The sequence below is a fragment of the Periplaneta americana genome, chromosome 2 (assembly GCF_040183065.1).
Source record: "Periplaneta americana isolate PAMFEO1 chromosome 2, P.americana_PAMFEO1_priV1, whole genome shotgun sequence".
Taxonomy (NCBI): Eukaryota; Metazoa; Arthropoda; class Insecta; order Blattodea; family Blattidae; genus Periplaneta; species Periplaneta americana.
The window spans coordinates 162412328-162423175 of NC_091118.1; the positions used below are offsets into that span (position 1 = coordinate 162412328).

The window sequence follows — 10848 nt, forward strand, 5'->3', positions numbered from 1 at the left end:
GTTGACGTAGTGTGGCAATTTAATTACGTCGCGTGTCAACGAGGCGGTTGCAGGTGGAGACTCGGCGCGGCGTCTTCGGTCCGAGAGCAGGGGGAGGCACACGAAACTTGGGCTTCGGCTCACAAGTGTTCATTCTCATTCCATTAATTATTCATCGAAGCATTCACTTGTACCGCCTCTCCAGTTAAATTGACTGTGCAGTGTTTATAAAACGGATAAATTCATTGGCGTTTGCATGAATTTCTCAACCAATTAAATAAACGTAAAGAAGACGCACTCTTTGAAAATGGAATAAATACATGAAAAAGCAAACAACAGCCATAGGATTTCATTCTCAGAAAACAAAGAAATGAAAAATTAAGAAAAGCTCAAAGCTTCTTTATTTGAGAATTAAAATAAAGAAATATCCGTCAATTATCATAGAAATAATTGTTAACGACTCTTGACTTTCACCAAGAAGTCAAATTGTAATATTGTGATTTCTAGGGCTAGGATTTTGATGAAATTGCATCTTTTTTCTAGTAAGCCAGAAACATAGCTGCTTTAGTATTTATATGTTATGTGGTAAACTGAGTGTTTTAAGATATATTTGTTAGGGCATTTTTTTTTTTTGCATTTTTTGCCTGCTTCAACTCATAAGAGCATCTTTTGTTTTTTCGGACATTTTTTAGGCATTTTCATTTAATTTTGGCCATAAATCCCCATTATTTTTTACTTGGTTATTTAACGAAGCTGTATCAACTACGAGCGTCGATGGAATTGGTGATAGCGATATATTTGGCGAGATGAGGTCGAGGATACGCCATAGATTACGTGACATTTGTCTTACGGTTGGGAAAAACTCGGAGAAAAAACCCCAACCAAATAATCAGCCCAATCGGGAATCTCGAACCCGCACCCGAGCGTAACTCCGGATCGGCAGGTAAGCGCCTTAACCGACCAAGCTACGCGTTATTTTGTATAATATTTTAATCGTTTTTCTATACAAATATTGCCATTTTAACGTAATACACTCCAACCACCCCTCCAATATAGGCTCCTCTATACCGGCTAATTCCGGATAAGAGTGCCCTTGTGGTGGACTACATGGAAACTACATCACGTAAAATAATTAAAGTGTACCACCTAGAAAAATTATGTAAAATTAAATTAACTTAAATGTTGGTACTAGAATTTAATTTAATTACTACTCTAGATATTAAGTAGTGCAAAACCTCTTTTCCTACTAAGCCAATCATGTAAGATCAACTTTTAGGGCATTTTTGAAAGATTTTTAGGTCATAAATGCATTGTTTTAGGACATTTTTTCAGGATTCATAGGTCAACAAAATCCTACCCATAGTGATTTCCAATGCTGTTATTCTAAGAGGTAATAAACCAAAAGGAATTTAATGTTAGATCAGTATGGATCAAATTTTTGCTTATTTAAAGAACAAAACGAAAATTCTTTAAATAATTTATTAATCATAATACACTGCTCTCTTAAATTGACTGAACATAATGGAATTAAATCAATGGCTTTCCTAAAACACGCTATGAAATATGGTGAAGAATCGGTAAAACCAAGAAAAATTCTCTCCGGTACGGGACCCGAACCAGGGTTTCCAACTTCACGTGCTGGCGCTTTATCCACTAAGCCACACCGGATTCAAGTTCCGATGCTGGATGAAATTCCTCTCATTTTTAAGTTCTACCTATTATGTTCCCTTGCTGGCCTAGCCTCGTGTACCGTGTTACAGTAAGTGTGCCAGTAGACACAATGTTCAACCACAAGTACAGAGGTGCACTCATGAGTAATTACGTGGCCGGGGTCCGACGGAACATGGCATCGTCTCGAATCACAAAGTGATTACTTATGCTTTATCATATTACTATGATGTACCGAAGTACATATGAAATTTCAATGCAGTAATTCTGCGTTTCCAAATGGTGAAGAATCTGTAGAACAGAGTGGATAAAGCGCCAAAATGTAAAGCTGGAAATCCGGGTTCGAATTACGGTGCCGGAGAGAATTTTTCTCCGTTCTACCGATTCTTTACCATATGGAAACGCAGAATTACTGCACCGAAACTCCATATGTACTTCGGTACATCATAGTATACGCTATGAAATGTTTCATATAAAACAATTTTTATCTCGAAAAGGAAGCAAAAACGAGCAAAATTGTATTTAAACTTTGTTTGAAATATTAATATTTGAGGAGAAAAACTCGCTCCGGCGCCGGGGATCGAACCCGGGTCCTTCGTTTTACGTACCAAGCGCTCTGACCACTGAGCTACGACGAATTCAATCCACAGCACCGGACCGAACCTTCCTCCTTCAGTGTTTCCCTTTGTGGCCTGACTCCAAGTTAGGCATATATGTTGACGTATATGTCTAGTCGACCCTCCCAAATACTAACATTGTAACTCAATGTTTTATGGTTTTGAGTTATGCTAGTTAATATGGTCTTAAATTGTTTCTTTTTCTTCCAGTACTATCATTATAGCTCTAAACCTTTCCAATCATATGTAAAATCTTATTGTTACTATCTGTATACATTGATTTACACGGTCATTTTGAAACTTCATTTGCTTCTCCTGAAAAATGGAAGAAAGTGAGTTACAATGTTAATACTTGTGAGGGTCGTAGTGTCAACTGCCATTATACTAGGAGCGCACTCAGTTGAGTGACTTGTTTGGCCGGGATTCCGCAGTAATGATGCACTGCTAACTATGAGAATACTATGGATTTATTAAGGTGTCCTACAGAATAATCTCTGTAATGTTGACAATTAATGTTTGAGGAGTATAATGGCAGTTGACATTAGACATATACGTCAACATATATGCCTAACTTGGAGTCAGGCCACAAAGGGAAACACTGAAGGAGGAAGGTTCGGTCCGGTGCTGTGGATTGAATACGGCGTAGCTCAGTGGTCAGAGCGCTTGGTTCGTAGAACCAAGGACCCGGGTTCGATCCCCGGCGCCGGAGCGAATTTTTCTCTTCAAATATTAATTGTCAACATTACAGAGATTATTCTATAGGACAAATTAATAAACCCATAATATTGTTTGAAATATCTCAAAGAATAACACCCTGAAATTAATGACATTACTTACGGTTCAACCTGTATATGAAGACGTTGTTCATAAGAGACTGGACGAAAGTGTAGGTAAGCACCAGCGGTACCATAATTTCTTAACTTCATTATACTTATTGAATAAAGTAACGCAAAGTGTGACTTCTTCCTACTACCTAAATGTTCGAAAAAAAAAAAAAAAGTCCAATTCCACGCAACAATCTTCAAAATGTTGTAATTATCTGGTGAACATACTGCTGAAGAATAAGTTTCCGTAACTTGTTTAGGCTACTACTGAAACGTATCATAATATAATGTAATCGACATTTCAAAACTCTGCTATGTTTATGATAAATTATATTCAATCCAGAGCAGAGAGATGAGAAATATAGAAATCACACGGTGTTGACGTTAATTACAGTCACTGGGCAGCTGACATGTCATACAAATTTCAATAAAAAGCTGAAGAGTATTTATTCTCTATCATGTAGAGTATATAACATATCGACACATGTAAATAACGTTAATTCTAATTACGTCATTGACACAGATGTTCCATCCATTACAGAATCAATGCCTCATTTTAAAACCAAAATAAACTGTTGGACAATACTGTGCGCGATATATCTACATTAAATTAAAACTCTTAATTGAATATGAAATGTTACAGTACGTGACTGATATAATGAGAGTACTAAAATTTTATGTTTGTGCAATTACAGCAGATAACCTATGTCTAACTGGCAAAACGTTAATAGAATTGTGATGATGATAAAACTGCTTCAGGCAACAAAATAATGTGGACTGCGACATAATTAGGGAGCCGAATTAGCTCTATCGATAAAACGACAGACACAGCACTGGAAGAATCTCCGTTGAAGTCCAAATGAACAACGCTGGTTTTTTCATATCGTCGTAACTTCCCCAGACACCTGTGACCTTCACCCACCTTCCTCTAGAACTCAATGTCCATCATTTGCTGGGAGGAAACGGTGGTCGAAGCGTAGGGCTGATCCCATTACCTCCTTCTATAGGCTAACAACATTTTCCTTTTAGTAATCAAAAGTAATTTTCAGGACACGTTTACACGTATACCAAGCCAGAGTGGCCGTCGATGGATGACAGCAGCCACCAACAGCTCAGCAGCGCTGCCAACTTCGGCTCATAAAGCATTGGAGCTTTTTACATATAGTTACATACATAGAAGTAGTTTATACAGGGACATCATTTTATTTTTACTTCAATTTTTATTGTACCTGAGTTTTGAATGTACTTCACTCCCATCCCCTCTAGTAGTAAACTTCCAACTGTTCTCCTCACAGTACCAAGCGTCGCCTTAAGGTCGTAGTAAACACAAACAGTATTGAGTTAGTGAGTATAGTACGTTCCAGAAATATGTTCGCGTTTTCCAGTGACGAAAGAGCTTTCAATATTGAATCATATTTTCGCACAGGTACTGTCGTCCGTTTGCCTACGTCGCATCACGATTTCCCTCATCCGCAACTGTTTAAAATAACTTAAATAAAAGTAATTAACTGTCACGTAATTTCCCCCCTTTCTACGATCCTGCGACATAACCATTTGGACGGACAGTAGATAGCATGTCTGAGTAATGTTATCTGTGCGGGTCTGACAGAGGTGAAGATTGAATTTACAGTACGTAAGGTACTCTTTTATATAATACGTATAGAATTATTTCAACTTGAGTTACTAGTACGAAGGACGAAACTGGTAATTGGAATTAGATGCAATAGTCTATAGTGCGATAATACGCACAAAATACGCCTGTACCTAAATGAACAGCCACCATTTTCAAAAATGTGTTTAAATATCCATATTATGATTATTTTTCAATTTAACTTCATTCTCTATAGTGTACGCTAATGTGCTGTAGACAGTATAATATACATTGCATAATGAATACGTTCGCATGGATAACTCAGTTCGTGAGTAAAAACACATTGTTCATACTGTACTGTATTTTGATTAAACAAAAACATAATGAAAATGATCAAACTCAAAATTACGATATCTCTTAGTTTACGTAAATGGATGAACTACTTTTCTTCCCTCCTATACCTAGTAAAGTGATTTGTTTGTATTTTACGCCAGTATCATCGAACTTCAATCGTGGAAGGGGGAGCAAACGGTGTTTCCGGCTCTGAACCATTAATCCAAAGGTATAGCCAGGTTAATATTAAAAATGTTAGTAAAAATAAAATGATGTCCTTGTACAATAAGCCGTGATAATCGATGGTGTGTTTCAGCCACAAAGCAATACCACTTAGAAGCGCTGCTAAGTAGCTATATATGATACGACACTTAGGACCTACCCTTATGTATGTGTTTAATATCTTTTCAAGGTTTTGGCGCGATTTCTTTTTCTATATACAGTCAACTCTGGATACAGCGAACTCGGTTATAGTGAACATTCGGCTATAGTGAATATAAATAGTTGGTCCCGACTCGCATACATTAAAAAGTACATTAATATTTCCGTTTATAGTGAACCCTCGATTCGGTTATAGTGAACCTTGTATCCTGACAAATTCTTATTTGAAATCAGACCTTCTTGTATAAAATTGAAAGAATGTGTTGAGAACAACATTCTAAGTTTCTTACTCCTTTAGTCAAAGGACAAAGGTAGGATTAGTGATTTCTAGACAATGAGCTGTACTATAAACCCAGACAACGCGTAACGACGACCTTGCCTCATTCCACCGTCGAAGGGTTGCCATTCTGTTCTCAGGCACACTACTCTACTGTTATTTCTAATTCTCCACCGTCAAAGGGTTGCCTTTTGTTCTCAGAAACATTTCCATTACGACGGATAACATCTAAACAACGGAAAATGAAATTGTCTTCTTTTATTAAAAGGAGACGAAATTATGTCCAGAGCATAAATGAAGGTAAGATTTCGATGGCTTTCAAACTCCATCAACCCTCTCCCAGTTTCCATTAAGTGACCCGGGAAATTCCAAGGCTGAGTATAACAGCGTCATAGTGTCATTTCTACCTGATCGTCTGTTTCTAGTGTTCTAATAGTGAACGTAATGTATAAAAATGTCGAAACGTAAAGTGTTTTCTTTGGAAGATAAGGCGAGTATTATAAATTACATTGAATGTGTTCTTTCGCAAGCGGACGTGGGTCGACAGCATAGTTTAAGCAAATCAACTGTGAGTAACAGTATACAGTGTAATCTATTCCACAAAAATGAGATATTTTATTTTCTTGTTCACAATTTCATTCATTTCTGTCATTTAAGGTTAGGAGAGAGACACTTCGGGTATAGTGAACCTCGGATATAGTGAACGAAATATGCAAGTCCGCAGAGGTTCACTATATCCGGAATTGACTGTATATTACCGTCCTACTGAAGTACAAATTTTTGTAAGTTTGAGGTACGAAAATTGTAACTAAAAATAATAGTACGTGAATAAATTGTAATGTAGGCCTAAGCATAAAATTGCTATGTAGAAATATATTCGAGGTGCTTGGTACGGAAACGTTATGAATTCAACTTTCGTTATATCCAAAAGAATGAACGCACGAGGAATGTGACTGTTACACTGCTCGCTATTATACTGTGTAATAATTCATTGTTTGTTACAAAAATAATCTCATTACATATGCACGCTAAAAATATTATAGGCCTACAACTTAGCTACCACGTGTTCATAAAGATTTTATGGAATATTTGGCATCTGACTTCATAAAAGGTTTATAAGCATAGAAATGCCAGATTCTATGTCAGAATGCCATTTATTGTCCAAGTAGCTATGTTAACAGTAAGTTATGTGTAAATGTGTGTGTGTCGACGGAAGAATTAAAATATGACAAATCTGATGTGATGATGAATATTACTATAATATTCTACACCATAGCATCCTTTTCCAAGCACTGTTTTTTTTTATAAACTCGTAACATGTCCACACTATCTCTTCCAAGTTTTTATTATCAGTGACTGCATTTCCCGATTTGGCAATTCTTCTAATAATCCTAAGGGACATATAATCCGATACACTATCAGTCTGAAGAACATAGTTGCATCTGAATTTCTGACTTACCTCCTAATTCACGTACTGATTAACTTACACTAAATGTAAATGTAGACTTTTAGAAGGTCTACGAGCAACTTATAATATAATATAATATAATATAATATAATATAATATAATATAATATAATATAATATAATATAATATAATATAATATAATATAATATAATATAATATATAATATGATATAATATATAATATAATATAATATAATATAAGATCGATATTCCCAAATTACTATTCTTCAAAATGTTCGTTCTTAGAGTAAATTCTATTTACTTCCATTGAAAAGTTATTGTGAACGGAGTTTAATGCCGAGGTCATGAAAGCATGGGATCTCCAACTCTCTACTGTTCTCCACAACTGTGTGTAAGCGGACATCTTTACCTTTCACAAAATATTTACGGATCTGACATAATACTGTACGCGATCACTTGATGTAACAGCTAAGACGGGAAGCTTTAACGCTGCGTGAAAGCCACGGACGTTGATGTGAATCCTGCCTAGGGAATTAATTTTTCATCCGTTGTCAAGGGGTTGTCTTAAGACTGTTTTTTTTTTAGATGGAAGTCCGGAATTGTGCTGATTTCACAACACGGGAGTCACGTCAAGTGTTCGTCTGACAAGTCGAAAAGTATAAAAATAAAAGGAATCCCACGAAGATGACACAACTTTCTGATGAAATGTTTCGTAACATTTCAATTTTCTTTATAATGTTATGAATGGTATCATATTCACAGTTCGTCTTCTTAAACTATTCTAAGGACAAGTTTGAATGAAATCCATTGATATAGACTACTAGCTAAAAGCACCTGGCATTGCTCAGGTTTTCCTTTTTGCTTCAGACGTAAGGAGATCTCGGGAACTCAAGTATAGAAAAACAAAACGAATTACTGTCTTTACTAAGCTTTCCTAGTCCCTAAAGATGAATCTTCACATAGCGTTACTTACATGAATTAATGACCTTCTTAGTCAAAACACCTGCCAAGATTAACAGAATTTAAAACACCTGAAGATCCGGCACCGAAGAGAAAAGATGTGATCCTATATCTTACTGTTTTTGTTTTTAATTAGTTTTGTCTTGCAGTTTAACTAAACAACTCCTCGGACCCTTTACATCAGTATAGCATAGACTCAATAGACTATGCTCAAATAAGATGAAACTTTTGTCTTCTGCATTGCACACAAACGACATTCTTATAATTCCGAAAGTAAGACATTTAATTTCATTTTACAATGTACGGATTAAGCAGAGATATGTAATTAATTTTACACAAATTATTATTTAATGTTAACTAGTCGCGATATGACCCAGATGTCAAAGCGACTATAAATAGAATTTAAAAAAATACATAAAATGGTTGTAAATTTCTTGTAATCATTTGTAATGTTATTTTGCTTCTAACGAAAATCAGCATTTAAAAATGATACAAAAGTTAAAAATATATTAGTGGTCCATAGTGATACTGGAGAGAGAAATCTTCCATTTTCGTTTTGAACATTTAAAATCTAATTTCAGTGATTAATCCCAACGTAGGAACGTTTTTAAAACGAGAGATAATATATTTTGTTAACAACAGGGGGCTGTCCGGCTGTTCATCTTCACACCGTTAGACAGTATTTAAAACTTCTGCACATAGTCTTATTAATTTCTCTTATTAAATATATTATATTTTCTGTCAATATTAAATTGACCGCCTAATATGTCACTTTATGTTCATCTATCATATTGCACAGAATAATAATTTCGGATAGAGTAACGTGGTTCAGTGATAGAACACTGGACTTTCATTCGGGAGGGCTCCCGGTTCAAATTCCAAAGCCGGTCAATCTAACACAGGTTTTCTCTATTATAAAATAAGTAGGGATTTATATAGGCCTATTTAAAAAAAGGTAATTCTTTAACCTGCATATTGATGACCTCATGCAGAATTGGGAAATGAGTTTACGCCACAATACTTTTACTTTCAATATTATACTCCACTGAACTACCTATTATTTGCTGACGACAAGATAATAACTACAAGCGCTGAAGATGGATTACAAGGAAGTATTTTTAAATTGAACGACATAGGCAAAGAATACAACATCACAATTTCCGTAGAAAAAAAAATTGGCCTTTGAAGGACAAGATACAACTAGAACAAAGATAATAATTGAAGGATAAATAATAGAGCAGGTTAACAGTTTCAACTATCTGGGATACCATATAACTACAATAAAATAAGTAAACTTAGTTATAGGCCTGTATGTGAAACAATCAGAAGGAATTTAAGTAAAACTAGGAAAGAAACGCAATTGAAATTTTATACAGTACCTAATGGCGGTTCCGATATTTCTGTATGGTTCTGAATGTTTGACATTAGCAAGAAAACAAGAATCAAAAACTGAAGCTGCATAAATAAAATTCCAAACACATAAAATTGAACAAAAAGAGAAACGAAGATATTAGATAGACACCAAACAACATAGAAACAATTGGATGAAACATGTCAATAGAATGGATGACTTCTGTATTCCACAAAAAAATCCTAACTCATATGCAAAGATGAAGAAGGGCTACTGGTGTATTGGTAGACCAAGAAAACGTTGAACGAGACAAGTCTATTTGGGTTTAATCCGTGTTTGTCTGATGGTGATGGTGATGGTGATGATGATGATGACGACGATGACGACAAAAGCCGGATTGGTTCCCATTTTCACTACAAACCTACAGACAATATTTCGCAACTTGTCTACAAAATCCTCCACCATACCATTCACTTCCAAGCGGAGTATTTTTTTGCTTTCCAAATTCATAACATTCTACGCTAACTCTCCAGTATTTTATTATAAAAGAGACTGCATTCCCCGATTTGGCAATATGGTTCTAATAACCTAAGCGACATATCAAGTTACACACTATCAGACAGAAGAATATACGGGTAGTTGCATTTAATTCACGTACCGATCCGTACTGATTATACATGGTTCGCATACGTGTCGACAGATGCCAGAAATCCAATTGAATAACAATGCCAATAGCCGCTCAGTGACCTTGCAGTCAAGAGCCATTCACAATTCACAATAAGAAGTTCACTCAAACGCGACATGAATGCCAAAGCTTGCGATCATGTTATTTCATGCAACCAATCATAATAATTTTCGTAAGCGTTAACGTTAGAAGTGAGCGAAATCATGAACGCAGAAGTTTGCAAACTCCAAGCTTTTCACAAATCAAGATTTTCAGGTATAACTCCCTGTAAAGTTGATTTGAATAATTTCGAGGGAAAAATTGTTCCGGAGCCGGGTATCGAACCCGGGACCTTTGGTTTAACGTACCAACGCTCTACCACTGAGCTACCCGGGTTCGATACCCGGCTCCGGAACAATTTTTCCCTCGAAATTATTCAAATCAACTTTACAGAGAGTTATACCTGAAAATCTTGATTTGCATAATACACGTCACTGTTCGTTAACAGAAAACCAAAATTTAAGTCACACGGAGTTAGTGTGCACTCGAAGTTGGTTGCTTGACGGTTGTCAGCCCACTTTGAGGTCTGTGATATAGAGGGAAAAATTGGATCGGTGTCGGTTAGAGTTCCCGGGTAGCTCAGTGGTAGAGCGTTGGTACGTTAAACCAAAGGTCCCGGGTTCGATACCCGGCTCCGGAACAATTTTTCCCTCGAAATTATCCAAGCTTTTCGTTTGCAGTAACGTCAGTGATTGTTGATGGTTTGCAGTCACCT

General features: G+C 36.1%; 1 non-coding gene across 1 annotated transcript; it reads left to right on the forward strand.

The window, feature by feature from the left end:
* Positions 1-2900: 2900 nt before the first annotated feature.
* TRNAT-CGU (transfer RNA threonine (anticodon CGU)) lies at positions 2901-2973 on the forward strand. Its single transcript has one exon. It is a non-coding gene; the product is annotated as a tRNA-Thr (tRNA).
* Positions 2974-10848: the final 7875 nt, after the last annotated feature.